The sequence below is a fragment of the Thermobia domestica genome, chromosome 18, assembly GCF_964235325.1.
Source record: "Thermobia domestica chromosome 18, izTheDome1.hap1.1, whole genome shotgun sequence".
NCBI lineage: Eukaryota > Metazoa > Arthropoda > Insecta > Zygentoma > Lepismatidae > Thermobia > Thermobia domestica.
Genome location: NC_137471.1, coordinates 74,404,481 through 74,421,395, shown reverse-complemented (window position 1 = coordinate 74,421,395; position 16,915 = coordinate 74,404,481).

Genomic DNA, 16,915 nt, shown 5'->3' with positions numbered 1-16,915 from the left:
TAATTTATGTGTATGCTACAAAAAGTTCAAAATTCTGAAATGGTTTTCTACAGAACAAAATCAGATTAAACAATTTTGAAGCATGTTTACCCAAGCATATTGCAATAATCAATAAATCGGTAATAATCTTAACCACAAAGATTTTTACCTACGTAGTTGGTGAATCACATGGGTGAACTCAGACCATCGTTCAGTGAAAACAAATTCCCAAGTGTTTCTTTAGAAATGTTCTCATATTAAGCATGAAAATAATCGTACTTTAAAAACCAACTGCTTTTCATTTCACTTTGTGAAAGTAGAGAATATTTAAATGGGTTTCGTTTCACATTGTGAAACTACTTAAGACTTTAGAGGTTTCCGTTTCACTTTGTGGAACTACTTAAGATTTTAGAGGCTCTCGCTTCATATTGTGGAACTACATAAGACTTTAGCGGCTTTCGTTTCACATTGTAAAACTAGTCTACTTAAGACTTTAGAGGTTTTTGTTTCACATTATGAAACTACTTAAGACTTTAGAGGTTTTCTTTTCACATTGTAAAACTACTTAAGACTTTAGCACCTTTCATTTCACATTGTAAAACTACTTAAGACTTTAGCGGCTTTCGTTAATATTATGAAACAACTTAAGGTTTTAGCGGCAGTAGTTGGGCAAAGTATGAACAACAAATTACGCAATCTTACAAAAGAAGAGAAAGATAGGTTGAAGGAAAAGGAAAGTCATACTGATCCAATAAGGTGACAAAAGAGGAACAGTAGTAGCGATGAAAAGATAATCCCCCCCCCCCAAAAAATAGAAAATGTTTCATAATACATATGTGGTGATAGATGAGAGAAGGGGGGCCGCGGTAGCTCAGTGGTAGAGCGTTCATCTCTGGTGCTAGGGGTACCGGGTTCGATTCCAGGCCCCGCCAAGTGAACTTTGTGGTGGACAAACACCGTGTGCGTGGGTTTTCTCGGGGTTCTCCCGTTTCCTCTTACTTTCTTCATTCCACCATTTCATTCATTTCTCATCATCACCGTCTCCTTTAGCTTAACCGGCATAACCGTGGGACGTAAAACGCAGATTTCATTTCATTTCATTTTCAGATGAGAGAAGGATGAAAGAGAGGTAATAGAGAATGGAAAGAAGTCAGGTTTCAAGAAATTGTTAAACGAAAAAGGCAAAATTCCTCATATGAAAGGATTCCCAAAAGTACACATAAAAGAAGTGAAGCTGAGACCAGTTATGGATTCCAGAAAGAAAATTTTTGAACCTTTAGAAGAAAAAATGAAGAAGATAGCAGAATAAATAACAGAAGGGCAAGTAAGTAATAGGGTAAAAAGTACAGAAGGATTCAAGAGGACGTAGAGGAAGTAAGAATCACAAATGATAAAACGTGTATATTTAGAATTGTTTACAAATTCCTAAACAATCGTCTACATTTCTGCAAAACATAACCACTCTTTCTCTCTCTTGTATCATTTTTTTCTTTTTTCCACTTCCTTATTGTACCTAGGTATTTTTCTTTTATTCATTTCTTCTTCCACCACCTTCGAAATATAATCTTTCTTAGCTGGGAAACATAGATGCCAAATCATCCCTTCATTCTGCCGACGCATGTTAACTAAAACTGGTACTCATGCTATTCAATTCAAGGGTATTCCCGTTAAGGGTTCAGATGCTCCCATGAATAACTGTGCATTTGGACTTGAACGATGCATTTCACCACGTCGGGTTCGTACGGTAAATGGCGTCTGGAAACCTTGCATTGCAAGCAGGAGTGGAACTATATATCCTTGGTATAGCTGCAAGGAAGCCTACTACTGTAAATTCAATTTGTTAGGAGGTCCGTGGTGGCTCAGTGGTAGAGCGTTCACCTCTGGTGAATGGGGTCCCTGATTCGATCCCAGATCTCGCGAAGTAAATTTTGAGGTGGACAAACACTGTATGTCCTCGGAGCCCTCTCGTTTTCTTCTACTTTCTTCATTCCACCATTTAATTCATTACTCATCATCACCGTTTCCTTTACCCTAGCCGGTCTAAACGTGGAACGTAAAACACAAAGATTTCATTTCGTTTCATTTTCAATTTGTTGGGATGGAAACGAATCAACCTCTCTGTAATAGATGTGGATCTACAGCTTGAAATGGAAGCAAAACCACATGAACTCTCATCGGAAATCGAACCCAAGGAACGAAATAATGTGTCTTGTATATCATAGTACGGTTAGCAAACGAATTAAGGGATAAACAACAGTAAATCGATATTAACTTATGTAATATCCTTCTTGATATGAACTGTTAAACGAATCTTTCACAAGAAAAGAAAGAAAATTATCTGGTGAATACGTATACGGACTCTGCTAGAAAAGATTCTTTTATGCCAAAGCCTATTTGGATTTTAAAATTTAAAGGCCTTAGATTCTTACAGTAGCAGACTCAAGCATCTAATACGGCAAGAGCGCAGGTAAAAATGCAAATCCAAGTACCGTTGTAAGGATTATCTGAAAGAGTGACTTTTTTTTAAGTAAAGGGTTTATTCCAAATGTACACCTTAGGATACTGAATATTTAAACTTTTCTACATATAATTAACATTTGTTTCTTGAGCACTTTCAAAATGGAACAGTGTGAAAAGCAATAATGGAGAAAACGCAAAACATTATGGAATCTTTGAAGGCTAGTTTCCCTTTCTTCATGTTTAAAATATGCTATATTTCTGACGAATTTATATATATATATATATATATAAACAAAAATAAGTTTCAGAGAAAGGGAGAGAATATTTTCCACCTTTGCTGGTTTATTTGCAAAGGCAAGAAAAACTTACGTAACTTTCTTTATACCATATATTTATAAAATATGCATTTCTTGAAACCTAGGCATAAAGCATGAAATACTGAATTTAAGTTTTTTTTTAAAAAAAAGCATATTAGTTTTATATTTAGAAATAAATTCCTTAGAAGTTCTAGAACAATATACGAGGTAAGATCAAAACATAAGGTGAATAATTTTATTAGAAGTAAAGTAATAAATATATATGGAATTTGATTTAATCATCAAAGTACTGTAATTGGCTAGCAATGCACTTACCCCAATGTTAAATCCATGACTGGAAGCATTTCTCGAAGGCTTTTTTTGGAAGGGCATTCAGCTGCTCTGGCGTGCCCATCTTAATGTCAGCAATTGTGTCAAAACATTTTCCTTTGAGCACGGTTTTAGTTTTGGAGAAGAAGCAGAAGTCGCATGGCACTATATTTGGAGAGCACAACGAATGAGAACTGAAAGAAATATTTTTTTTTCGACCAAAAACTCGCGGATCAAAAGCAAGATTTGGCACGGTGCGTGTTCGTGATGAAGAAGGAAGCTATTTCCTCATTTAATCGGCAGTTAAAATGCTTTTCACGGACCCATGCGAAAAGTTTAATAATTCAGAAAACTCTCGAATAGTCATTCACATGTTTGAACAAATAATTTGTGACACATTTTGCACGTTTTCATCTGTTTTTGACGTCGAAGGACGTCTCGATCGTTGCTCGTTTTCAATCGACTCCTTGCTCCTTTTGAATCGCTCATACCACTTTTAAACAGTCTTCAATGCCACCGTTTCGTCGCCATACACTGATTCTGATATTTCGTGAGCTTTTTTGTCATATTTTTCAGCTTAGAACAAAACTTAATGTCAGTGCGCAACAGACACTCTTAACACGTCCTCACTTTTATGCCTCTTGAAGCCAAGTAACATGTCACAAATCGTTCGAACTCGACACGTGAAAAAGAAAGAAAAGGTGACTAACACCAAGAAGTAAATAGAAGTAGTCGCCACCTTAAACTTATGATTACTCAACCATCGGGTATGTTAATTTAATAACGAAGTAAGTTGACTGCTAAATTTAATATTTATATGTATTTCTTTAATGGTTATTCAATATTGGACTTTCTAGGATAAAAACGAACTAAACTTATTGACCGCGCATATGGCGACTACTCTCAGTCATGACTCCCTTCAGTTTTAATAAAACAGAGAAAGACTAAGAGAAGGATATAGGGAAATCAAGGGGAAGATAGAGGAAGCAGAGTGAAGAAAGAAGGAAATACGAAAAGGGTTAGGAAGGTCTTCTGATGGAAATATATTATCTCAGAGGTAGTAAAAGACAAGAAGAAAATGTTACAGGAAAGTTGTATTGAATGGTATATGGCGAAGACAGAAGAAAATAAAAAAGGGAGGAAAAGAAGTAGACGAAGAAAATACGGGATAATCATCGAAATATAGTAAAGAAAGTTAAAAAGGCACAAAACGTTCTTTATAATCCAGTTTTACTACTTGTGAATCGAGTTTGAACTGTTTCTTGTAAGACATATGTTTACCCATACAACTCTGACCTGGATCCAGGTAAATGCACAAGTCGGAGTTACCTAGACCTAGCCCAGAAGGTGAGAAATGTTAAGTTGATTGTCCTATTCGCCGTTTCTGATTATGAAATAATCTTTATTCACTTACTGAACCTTGCCCAGCGAATCAAAGTCATATTTGAGTTACTCAAGGAAAAAATCTAGGCGATAAGCTTATTATCCATGAGCTTTGGACACAACAGTTATTATCCCTAGTTCCATTCCATTGCTTCGGGTTGCCTTATCGAACCGTTTCGAATTAATCAGAGATGAGTAACCTTCATGACCTAGATCATGAATCATACATAACCACATTTTACAATACAAGTATACACATAACAAAGCTTATTAGTTTACACCAAAGTTTAGGCTTCTCTACTTACAACTAGAATTACCATTCTTTCAATCAAGCATTCAAGCGCTATTTGACAATGCATTTATGTAGGTAATTAGATTAAATATTGCTTTAGAAGAAAACTATTACCTAACTACAGTTTTATAACATTTATTACATCCACTGATGACAAGAAAACAACAAAAGAAATTAAGTACATATAGCTACACATTAGAGACCTGCACGGGCCGGGCTTGGGCGGGCCGACTCTGCTATTTCTTTGGGCCGGGCCGGGCTTGGGCGGGCCGATACTGTTATTTCTTTGGACCGGGCCGGGCTTGGGCTAGCCGACACTGATTTCTCTTCAGGTCGGGCCGGGCTGGGACCGATCAATTGCAATTCTTTAATAATTATAGACTTTCGTTAGCCAAACGTTGAAGAAGTGTGTCCGTGAAAAATGTTACAACGAATGCAATAGCTATTTACAGTTTGTGTTGCTTAGCGGCTCCACTTTCACTATAGAGGATTGCAGGCATTATGCGGTAAATTAAGCTCTGACCTTGACCTTCACTGAACTCAAAATATAACAAGAAGGGGTGGGAATGTTTTGCCTGTCGCTAAACAATATTGCCATCTTTACTTTATGCTAAAAATCAATTAAGTTAGATTTTTGTTACAGGGAATGGAGTTTTTGTTTTCTTGATGACAGGCCAAGTTCTAGGAGGCAATGGTACGATTCGGGAGGCAAGCGTCAGGTTGTGAACCAGAGTTTAGAAAATGTTTCTGAGAGTTAGGTCAAATTTAGTACTAAATTTTGAGAAAGATTGGGGCTCGAGCTATTTTTTTAAAAAAATTATCGAGCCGGGTCGGGCCAAAAACTTTTAAAATTTATCGGGCCCGGCCCGGGCTTGGACCGAGAATTTTTAAAACTTATCGGGCCGGGCAGGGCCGGGCGCGGGCTGAAAATCTCCAAAACTTTTCGGGCCCGGGCTGAGCCGGGCCTAGGTACGTTCGGCCTGGATTGGGCTCGGGCCGAAACATTCGACTCGTGCAGGTCTCTACTACACATACATATATTACTATACATAAAACGTTAGGACATATCCATCAGTATTCAGGTTATGAAATATAAACTTCAAAATACTTGTTTTTCTCAGTTTTCACATCTAAGATCATTATAACGTAGCGTAGTGTTACTTATTGATCCGCCCTCGTAGTTAAACAACAAAATGACATGAAACCAAATCTTTCAGTTTAATGTCCCATGATTAAGGTCCCTTTAGGCTAAGGGAGACGAAAATTTAAGCAAGTGAATCATGATGGATGAATTGTGGAATAAAATGTGGGAGGAAACGGGTCCTCGAAAAACCCACGGACACGGTGTTGTCCACCACAAACTTACTTGTCTGAAGATCGAACCAGAGACCCCACTTGCCAAAATTAAGCGCCCTAGCATTGAGCCCCCGTAGTTAAACAAGAATTAAAATTTAAGAGTTACTCATAATTTTGGACCGTATCTCATTAAACTGTACGATATACTATCACCTTACAAGTGCTAAACTTGATGATGGCATATTTCAGTAAGTTTCACTTTAATTGGTAGTGTGGTTGTCGTACATCATCAAATTTTAGGTTTACAAAAGTATCCATTTTCCCGATTATCTTAAAAATTGCGCATGAGGATTCACAATTATCTACATGATTTTGCTTGGTGTATATTTCACTTTCGGATATTTTTCCTTATATTTCTACGCCAATGATATTCTAGAACTAATTGTATCGCAGGATGCCCACTGTTTAAAATGAATTTGCTTTGCATCTGACAGTTTGTACTCAAATTCGTACCCGCTGCCACCAATCTTGCCAAGAATGGAATCCTGGAGCAAGTGAACAAGTAACTTAGCCATGATGGGAATCGGCGACTCCTTGTATTCTTCTACAATAAGTTAATATTAGTTGAAAGATAAAGAAGAAGTGTAATTAAGAGTTATACTTATAATACGTATAACAAAAGGTGACTCCTGGAATATTTCACAAGAGAATTTACAAAATTAATTATGATGTATTGTTAAATAATTTAAAAGTGTAATGGGCCCAACTGGTTTTGAAGGAATTTCAAGCCACAAGTCAATTTGTCGGTGAGTACCTTATGTTTCTGACCTCACCGCCACCCATTGGTTACATCTCTGGACCTTGAATTTATTCGTGTTGAAAGTCTAACACTGCGAGGTGAAATGGCTGATGATGATACATCTCGTTCGCGGGTGACCAAAGTCTCCCTACCAGTCCGTCACTGGTGTCCCGACTCACAGTGAATTTCTGTCAGGATTCATCAGCAGATCTCCGCCACGGCCAATAGTGCCAAACCCTTATCACAAGTATGGTAATGGGATATACCCTTTCTCGACCAGCGAAGTCCTGAATGTTTTCCAATTACATCTATGGTAAGGGGACTCCGCTAACGAGTAAAAGTCTGCCCTCATCTGCAGTGTATGGTACCCAAGCGTTTAGGCTATCTCGTGTCCTACAAGAACAAGTACCAGCTACAGGATCCCATGGTCCGACCACATCGTGGCATAATCCAACCAAATTTGGGAACTTTTAGTAACTAGAGAGGATTTGCTTTTCAGTCTTATCTACCTCATGATTCGCGCAGAAATAACGGGAGCACATTTAATCTGCAAAGACCAGTTAGAGAGGAAAATCGTCAAATTCCGTTTGTATGGAGTGCCCAAAATGTATTTTTAAAATGAAGCTTCTTTGTATTAGGATGATTAGCGCTCATGTATTTGATACACCTGGTCCTGTGTTTGTTTTCCGGTCAATGTTGCTTTTGCATCTTAAACCACTTAGGGAGCTACACTGCACAAGTATTTGTATCCGTATGTTTAACGTGCGTGTTTATATATCCAGACGATTAACGCGCATGTCTTTATATCCGAACAACTAGCATGCATGTCTTTGTTGCACCTTGTTCTGAGGTTATTTTCCGGTAGAGACGCAGAATTTTACGTGTTGAGCTTAAACTGTACAGTAATAAGGAAACTAACCTGTGCATGCATTTGTATCCGAGTACTAAATGCGCTAGTCCTTATATCCGAATCATTAACATCCCTTTGTATTCTGGTGATAACCACGTATGTCTTTTTTGTGCTTGGTTCTGGGTTTGTTTTCCGGTAGATACGGATAATTTTAGTTGTTGATTCTAGATCGTAAAGCAATTAGAGAGATATTCTAGTTGGAATTCGACGAAGAGAACTACAAATTACGACAATGAAATTCCATATACGGTGTAACTGAATAAAAGACATATGACTGACCATAATCTTCATGTGCTGTAACGGCGGAGAGCCATATGTCCAAAATTTGATTCACTTTGTTATTCTAAAAATTATGAATCCTTAATTTTAGAGAATTCTAGACTCATAACCCGGTCCCGATTTGGTGAGTAGTAGAAAAGTACGTAGGTTCATGCACATCAGTAATGGCAAGGGTAACGAATGTAGTGTGTGACTCGCCAAATCCGAAAATCCAATGAGTTGGATACCACCGGCAACCTGCGCTGATCCAACAACATATGCAGAGTCACATATTTACGTGAACTCGTCACACACGCGGGAGAACCGCGAACTTGACAAATCTCACTCACAATGTTACTCTATTGAGAGGTAAATATGATCGTGTTATAGACTGGGCCAAAAGTGTTTATGAGATTGTCACATACGTGAAATTGAGGTGATCCAATTAGTTGGTAAATAGGCATGAGTTAGCTATTTGGAGAATAAATGTCGATTAATATGGCATGGTAAGTTCTGATGCTTTACTTGGTGCAGCTCGGGTTACGATAATATATAATTAGGATATATGTACACTTGTGTGAGAAATATGTCCTGAAATTAAGTGGTTGGAAGTGGGAAATGTAGTCTAATAATTTCTGTTTCGAGCTAGGTTTAAGATGTAAGTGCTTCCATCTTACAGATAGAGTTATATGAATTATGCCGACACTCTAAAAGATGATTCCTCACATCAAAATAAAAAATTTAAAAAAAAACGTTCATGTGGGCATGTAGGGAAAAGTGCATAGTTTCGGAGCTGCTGTTGTCCAAAGCGTGGAAAAGTACATGGCAATACGCGTTATTCCGAACGTGAGAACTGTGGAGTTGGCATTTCCTAGAACTTGCGACTTCTTGCTGACGCTGATGGAATGCTAAACTCAAATTAAATCCACCGCGGTGGCTCAGTGGTAGAGCGTTCACCTCTGGTGCTTAGGATCCCGGGTTCGTTCCCAGCCCCCGCCAAGTGAACTTTGTGGTGAACAAACACCGTGTGCGTGGGTTTCCTCGGGGTTCTCCCATTTTCTTCATTCCACCATTTCATTCATTTCTCATAATCACCGTCTCCTTTAGCCTAACCGGCATACCCGTGGGACGTAAAACTCAATGATTTCATTTCAAATTAAATCCAAATCATTGCACATTCCTAAAATATTTTTGAATGGCGTACATGTGACTTCCTTTACGTCGAATTTGCCACTTTACGATTTCTTATGTTTGAAATAACGCCAGTTGCAACTTTTCTTTCCTTTTTTTTTTTTTTTAAAAAAAAAAAAGATTTTGGACAAGCCTAGCTCGGAAACTATGCACCTCTTCCGCACAAATCCAAAACTTTTTTTCCTCTCTTTTTGATATGAGGAATTACCTCTTAAAGTGTGTCCGATTTGGTATCTTAAAGTTACTTTGGACACTCGGTGTTTAAGTTACAATAACGAATAATCCGAATTTAATGTCTAAAAGAGAACTGTAAACCTCAACAGTTTTAACAAGTATATTCTATCCATTTATCTTTATCTGTCTAACTTTGTTCAAAGGATATTTCTCGCGATAATAATTATGTACGTACATATAGGGGCACATGGGTGACCATTTGCCGAAAAATTAACCTGAAAATACTCTTCACATCCTTTCCTGGCGTAAGCAATGTGTATTATGGGAGGTCAGACATTATATCTGAGGTTGGGGATAAAAATAGAAGGGTGTTCCACCTTTCTAATGAATGCAGGGTTTGTTTTCTTTTGGATTCACAGTCTGTGTGGATCACCAGGTCTGTAAAGAAAGAATTAAGTCCAAGTGATCAGGACAAAAGTCGAACACCCCAGATGGCTTAAGACTTGCGTCTTTTTGTATATGAATGAAGGATTAAAACTCAACAAAATTAATTATTTCTACTATAAGGTAACAGGTCATTTACTTGGATTTGTGCCACCCCTTTCAGTGTTCTTGTGCCAAGTGGATTCTTGAGCATGAAGTATGATCGATTATGTTATATTATTTTTCTGGTTGTTATGTTTTCTTTATCCTTCTACCAAAGTCGAACAGACTTTTTAAAAAATCTCACGTTTTATCTTTCTGCTTACTTTTCTTTCTTTTTTCCACAGAACAGTCATATTAATGGTAAATGTCTTCTATATAGATAAAATTCTCGACACTCACTCACCAACATATGCTTTACTTTAACCAATTGAATCGATGAGTGGAAGAACAGTACAAGTCTGAAGTCTCCTCTCATGAGTATTTCAATTTTTAAGAAAATATCTTATGGTGTATTGCAAATGAGTTCAGTTTCAATAAGTTGAAAACTGTAATACCAATCCGTAAGAATGCATTTTTTCTATGTATTCAACATATTTCCGGCCTTAAGTATAATGACTTTTTGGACAAGTACAGTTCTACGTGCATGAGGGGGACATAGACGACGTTGGAACGTCACTTCTTTAACAAGGGAAGTAGGTCAAGCGGTACACGGGGGATCTGCATGTGTTATATACTGTAAGTACACCTTACATGAGAAATATCTCTGATCCGATTGAAAATATCTTATTCATACACAGCGATATCGAATATTTCTACGTACCCAATTTCAGATCCATAGTGTTTTTTTTTTTTTTTTTTTTTTTTGTAATTTGTGTCCGCCATGTTGGATCCGGTACTTTGATTTGTAAATATTTGATGTCAGATTCGTATTTAGTTACCTTTTAAACCTATATATACCACGTCTCAAAACAATTAAATCATAGTTTCCTTTCTGTTCACGTTTTCTGGTGTTCCAGTGAGTGCCTTGTTCAGACCTTCAAATGGTCGCCACGCTCCCTGCAGGTCCCATTCAAGCGAGATATTTCACATGTGAAATGTACTTGGTACGACCTTTCCAACGACATATAGATTCCCGCGTAACACTTCACCTACTTCCTTTGTAAGACGAACTCTCTTAACAAGATATCTCCCCCCACTTCATCTTTTAATTTTCTAATTTATGATTCCAAAATTCAATTTATCTGTATTCTGTACTGTGTATGAGATCACAAATCTCTCGAAATTCCAAATTCTTTTTTTTAAATCAATATTACAAAACGTTCTTGAATGTTCATTCCTGTTGCCGCTCGAAAACAAAAAGAGTAGATAAAGACATTCTAAAGCATAAAAGTATTCTAAAAGCAAAAGCAATCCAAACGCGCGAAAGAAAGAATGATAATACGAGTATTGGGAACTGTAGCCACATGCTAACAGCAGCAATAAGTATGACGAGTGTTTTGGAAAACGACGACTCTAAACATGGGATATTTCTAGTAGATCATCCAATCTAAAGAAGAAAGAATCTAAACAAGAAGAAAAGTAAGGAAAAGAAAGTGAGACATGGAGAGAAAGAGAGAGAGTTGAAAGTGAGATGTAAACATAAATCAATTCTGCAGAAGGAGAAAACAAGAAGGACACAAACGGAGTCCAGAAAATTATGGAGAAACTAGGCAACGCAACGAAAGGGTTGATAGTATCGTGTTGTCAGTGGTAGCTTGACCACTTGTTCCAGTCAAGACTCTTGATCATGAATAACACATCGCGTACCACGTCCAAAAGACTGCGATTAAAGTCTGCCTCTCTCCCGCCTTTATTTTCCTTCTTTCTTCCTCCTTTTTTTATTTAGCTAAATCACTGGTCTCTTATCTCTGTGTGGAGCTCTAACATTTCTAGTCTCGCGTTTCGGAGGCGCGACAATTTATCTTTTTCTCTTCGGTCCTGTCTTCTCCGATGCGATGTTCATGCGAATGGCCTTTTCACGCCACTAGCCAACAGCTAGCTTCTCACAGACGAGGAAGATTTTTCTATCTCTCCCATCCCTCTCCTATACTTTTCTTTTGTTTCTTTATACTCACCCCAACTATCGTCCCTGTTCCCCTGCTATTTTGTTCTTCCGATTCTCTTTCACTGTCGCCCGCAAGGCCTCTATCATTCACTCATTGCCACTGTCTGTCTGTCGTCGTATGTCTTGTACAGAATCCAACACATGAGTCATGCATACATCTGTGTTTTCTCCTTTTTTTTTCCATCGATTTGTACTTGTGTTGAATCTTTCCCTTCAATAGAGATTATCCTTTACGCCAAGAGGACATTTATCTTCTTTCACATTTCGTACACTATCAATATTATCGTCATACAAACAAAGCTAAAGCACTTCCAGTGCTATGGTTTAAGTTACAATACTTCTCGTTATTGTAACACTTTCTATTGTAATATGTTACCGTCAGAACAAACGGACATACTACTAATATTTTTGCCATTTTCAATACTATGGAGTAAATTGTAACATTTTTTAAGATTAGAAGACATTCAATCGTAACTTGCTATGGATAAAATAAATGGAAATCTCTCTTTCAATTTAACTTTCTACGATTATGTCCTTTAGGCTAAGGGAGGAGATGATTAAGGCAATAGAATGATGATAGAAGAATTAGTGGAATGAGAACGTGGAAGGAAACGGGAGAGTACCCCGAAAAACTCACGGACACGATGTTGTCCAGCACTTACTTGATCGACGCTCGAACCAGGAACCCAATGCACCAGAGGTAAGCATCATTGAGTCACCGTCCCCCACCCACCAGAATAAATAGATACATTACTGTCATACGGTGCTTGCTATACTCTGGGGTAAATTGTCACATGGAATATTTTCTGTTCTACTCGTAAATATCTTATAATCAGATTAAATTAAAATACTAGTCATGTTCAGAAACTTCGGATACTATGACAAGAAATTGTAGCATTTTGCATTACTGGAACACGTTGTATCGTTACATATTATGGTCAAAGTAAACGGAAACGCTATTAATGTTATGACACTTCGAATACTATGACGAAAGTTGTAGTATTTTTGGTTACTGGAATACGTTCTATCGTTACATGTTGTAGTCAAAGTAAATGAAAACACTATTAATGTTACTGCTAGAGACTGGATGTTAGGCAAAATGCATACCTATTATTATATCTTTAATATTAAAGATATGATCAAAAATAAAGTCTAAAGTTTATATGGGACCTTATAGTTTCAATTTTAGCCGGGGATCGAACCCAATTTTATTTTACCTGTTTTGCTTATTTCGCCCCTTACTGCCTAAATAATTGCTTTAGTGCCTAATGTTGCGTATTTTATACATTTTCTTCAAAACGAGACTTAATTAGGAAAATGCATAATTATATATATATATATATATATATATATATATATATATATATATATATATATATATAATACACAGGGATTAAAAAATCTTGCTTGCAACTTGCAAGTACTAGCCAGCCAAAAAATCTATTAGCCAGACCATTTTGCAGTCACAGCGTATATACGAATAAACAAAAATCACTTTCTGACATAGTAAACATACTAATATATTTTTTATTTTCTTTATTGGCATGTCTCTTACAAATAAAAAAGTGACATCTGCTATTTATTCATGAACTAGCTGAATATACCCATTCTTCGCATGAGGGCTGTATTTTGCAGTCAAACACCTGTGGGAGTATCACCATTCATTTCAGCGACCGCAAAAACTATGAATTTGACACTAATATCGGTCATTTTCTACTACTTTTACATGTCTCGATAAACACCCCCCTGAAACACCCCTGGTTCGAATTTTTTTTAAAAAACGCTTCGACTTGGCCTGGGGCCTGGACCAAGGTACCCGTGACCAAAATTTGGTAACTCTCAGCTCAGACCTCAGGCCGGTCCCGGTAAACTCCACCCTGAGACCTTCCCTGGTTCGATTTTTTTTAAAAAAAAAACGTTTCGTGTTGATCTGGGGCTTGGACGAAGGTACCCCTGACCAAAATTTGGTAACACTTGGTCCACTCGTTTGGTTCCCAAGCTGTATACAGACAGACAGATAAACACACAAACAAACTCTTTATTTTATTTATATTAGATACATTAGATTAGATTTCTTGTGGATATGTCCAGCTGTTTGGCGCCCACTGCTTTTGATTGATCAGTCTTTAATCCCCAAATGTATAAAAGTACTCGCCGAGTGGATTTTTCAAGCCCTGATAATATGCGGTATAATATAAAATTGGAATGCATGTCAAACTTCGTTTTTACCTATAGAGTAAAAGAAGATATGAACAAACATGTATGTTTCTATAGTCTTTGAGTATTATCTAAGACAAATTTATTTTTTAATTGTATTGAGTATTTATCTTCATTATTTCGAGTTACATTTTAGTGCTTATTTTACTGCCTATTTTTAAATTTTAAGTGCCTATTTTCCAAGTTTTTAGTGCGTAAACATCCGGTCTCTAGTTATTGCATTTCGGATACTATGACGAAAGTTATAGTACTTTTCGTTACTGGGATATGTTCTATTGTTACATGTTATGGTCAGAGTAAATGAAAATACTATTAATACTATAACACTTGCGATACTATCACATTAGGATACTTTCTGTGGTAGTATATGATTGTTGGTAATGATAGAAGTAAAACTAGGGATATGGAGTCTTTATAAGCTTTTGTACAGTAAAATATGGTGTTTTCTATATGGGAAGCTATTGGTTCCCTTTTCCATCCTTGTAATTTCTTGATCTTGTTTTCTTTCATCTGTCATTCTTGCATTCGGAAAATCCCAATCGATGATTTCAGAGGATGTTTCAGGGAAATTCTCCTCTGAAGCTGTTGAATTCCTCCGGTGCCTATTTTCGATCATGCCAAATATAGGTAAGCAGTTTTCTTCGCAATGTTGCTTTAATCTTTTGTGTATCGAAAGTCCCCCATCCCTTGGGGAATATTTGAAATTATCGCTGACCACAAGCAGAAAATATATAATTTTATAAGATAATAGGGGTTTCAAAATTTCAATATCGAAAAATTTCGTTTTTCGTTTATATACCTTATAGTGGATTATTTTCTGGGGTCTTATTTTCGCTGGGGCACCGATTCATGCGCTCTGCCGAGTTGTTTCACCGCTAGATATTAAAAAAAAGTTATTGTTTCAATCTATCAAATAATAAAAAGAAAGAAATGAAGTCATATCTAACACGCCACATACTGATATATGGGAATAATGCCTCCTCATCCACATCACAAGAACGAAATGGGCTATGTATGCAATATACATTGGCACATCACCAAAAGACCCTAGTTCTATTGTATGGGTTGTCGTGTCTACAACAGTCATAATATATTATTTTGATTAAAATTCCATCTACAATATATGAGACAGGCCAAACACATTCTGTTTGTAACCTCATGTAGAAAGGTCATTGCATTATTACCTTCAGGAAGCGCATCAGATAGCTATTAAGCTTAAGGTTTACGTGTAAACAAAACGTTAAAATACCAGAGATATAAAGTGCACAGAACCGTTTGTAGGATTACTAATGTCCTGTACGTTGTTTTAATATACATATATATCTGTTGATGCAAACATATTGTCTTCATATACCACTCACGTAAATACGCGTGATAAGTCACATACATAATGTGCATGACTCTATTGTTTTTTCGACGTATATGTTCGACACAAGCATCCGTCCATCCATCAGGCACACGACAACGTGCTTTTACCTGGCAACTTGTTCTTCGAGAAGGAAAACAAAGTATAAAAGTTAGCAGTAAACGACTTGGCAACATTACAGGAAAATAAATTAACATTTTTCATACTATTGCTGTAACTGTTTCTACTAAAATATGTGAAAACTGAGACATTCGGTAGTTCTAGTTGAATTGCATGTAGGTTAACTCGAATCTTACGGAAAAGGTGACAAAATGTTTATTAAGAGTCTTCATCCCGGCGAAATTAAAATACCGCTAATTTTACAGTAATTATGTGATATCTTCAAATAGATCAAAGATAATTGAAATATGGAACAAGAGCGCCCTAGACAATATTATTTTGCATGAGGTACCGTTACCACAAGTCACCTAGTGGCTTTCCGTTTTCAGCCGTTTAGAAACGCGAAAATAAATGGCGATTTTCCAAATGGCTCGAAATCGAAAGCAGATAAGTGAGTCGTGATAACGGTTTCTCATGTAAAATAACATTGTCTAGGGCGCTCTTGTTCCATATTTCGATTATCTTTTATCTAATTGAAGATATCACATAATTACTGTAGAATTAGCGGTATTTTAATTTCACCGGAATGAAGACTCTTAAGTAGTATGTGTGTTGCTGTTATGAGTATTGTGTCCGTTTTAGAAGACAACTAACGTCAATTACCCGCTTCGCTGCGTTAAAATAAGAACACTTAGTATTGTGTTCCATTAGTCAGTCACTTTTTAGTGTTACTGAATCGCTCTCTGGTATCAGGGTTGAAAAAAATAGATTTATAAAAAAAGAACAAATATATGTTTAAAACATGAACAAGGTATTCAAAATGTTTTAAACGTGTTTTAAAACACACACAGAAAACATGTTTTAAACATTTTGAACAGTTTAAAACATGATTTTAAACATATTTCAAAATCGTGTAATAACGTATTTATTAAAACTTTTTTGCTCTTGCAACCGATCTTTTCATTTATTTTATTCTCGTTTTAAGACTACACTGTGTTGGGTACAGAAAATTTCAGTATAGATTAGTAATTCTCAAATTGTTTCATATCACGGCCCCCTTTTATTACACCCTCTTGCCAGTGACTCTCGTAAGTATTTTCTTAGTGGTAATAAGCGTTTTAGGTGGATTTTAAAATCTACCTACTATAGAGTTTCACACATTCTATCAATATACATAGCGGAAAAAAAAGTCTTCACCATCCTTGTGTGTTGAGAAGGGGTTGAGAGAGAATAATGAAACTTGGAAGTGGTCTGACGCATGAGATGGTGCTATCAAGCACTATGGCGGACATCTTTACTTGGTATTCGAAATTTTAAATACAAAGGGAGTCATGT